This window comes from Vigna radiata, chromosome 2 (assembly GCF_000741045.1).
Source record: "Vigna radiata var. radiata cultivar VC1973A chromosome 2, Vradiata_ver6, whole genome shotgun sequence".
In the NCBI taxonomy this organism is placed as follows: domain Eukaryota; kingdom Viridiplantae; phylum Streptophyta; class Magnoliopsida; order Fabales; family Fabaceae; genus Vigna; species Vigna radiata.
The window spans coordinates 8,107,593-8,108,978 of NC_028352.1; positions in this window are offsets into that span (position 1 = coordinate 8,107,593).

Below are 1,386 nucleotides of genomic sequence, written 5' to 3' on the forward strand. Positions count from 1 at the left end.
TCTCTAGCCAAATTTTCACCCAAAATGTTTGAAAATATTATACCCTCTTTGAACCTTAGCCTTAAACAGGATGTGAACCCTTGTCGTGAACTTCTTCACCTTGAGTTGGGATGAACTTAAATGTATGCGATGAAAAGGTTCAAGTTTGGGGTTGTATGGGGGAAAATTGAAAAGCAATTGTGAAGCATTGAGCCCAAATGTTGTGAAAAGAAAAATTCATGAGAAAAAGAAAAGAAAAGAAGAAAAGCATGAAGAGGAGCTCAATNAAAAAGAAAAGGGGAAAAAGTTGGGAATGAGTGAGATTGGTGAGGAAGAGAGTTGTGCTTAATTGTTAAATATTATGAAAGCTCTTTTAACTCAAGGATTTTGTTTTCTGGAAAAAACCAATTTTTCTTGTTAGCCCAACCTCATTACAAGCCTTAGAAAAGTCCTTTTGATGGCATTTGCATGTTAAGATGTTGATTCTTTGAGATGAATGGAAATTTTGTTTCATGTGACTTGTGAACAATAGAGAGTGGAGTGTCACCCTAAACACTTGAGTGATTGAGTGAAACACTTGCTTGGTATGAACTTTTAATTTTCATGAGTGCATTTTTGCTTGGTGGATTGGTCATTCATAATGTGTAACATCTGTTGTACAATATCTGGATTGAAAGCACGCATGCATCTTATTTTGATTTCACTGAAGATATGGGATTGAGTAGTTTGTCATATATTTTGGGAATGTTGAAACATTGGATGAAAGAGGATAAAGCCAAGTTTTGTTTTGTGTGTTGTTTTGTTTTGTTTGCTTGAGGACAAGCAAAGTTCTAAGTTTGGGGTGTTGATGAAGGTTGAAAAACAGTTATTGTCATATGTCATTTTAGACCAAATTACACCCTTTACTACTTGGAATGAGCTTAGAATCAAGCAAAATTCAGTAAATGAGTCTGTACAGAGTTAAAAGTTGTTTTTAGCGATATTATGTTTGTTTTGCATTGTTTTGTTGCTATTTGGAGAAAGTGAAGAATGGAGTTGAAGATAAAGGTCGTAGACTCAAGAAAAGAGAAGAAAATTGAAGATTTGAAGAGGAGAGGAGTAGGCACTGGCATTGGTGCTGGGCGGTTTTGAGGGAAACCGCCGGGCGGCAACTTATACCGCCTGGCGGTTTTGGGGTTTATGGGAAACCGCCCGGCGCCACACTTGTTCCGCCGGGCGGTGGTCCGTTGGGCCTTGGCCTGTTTTCTGCTGAGCTCCTCACCTATAAATACCCCTATTGCGAGTTCAGAGTCATTCTTTTGACAGGGGAGGACGGCCAGACCTAATTTTGCTCTCTGGAGAGGATCTCTTGGATGCTTAGGCTCCTTTTCATCTTTTCTAGGGTTTGCTTTTCCATTCTTCTTCCAT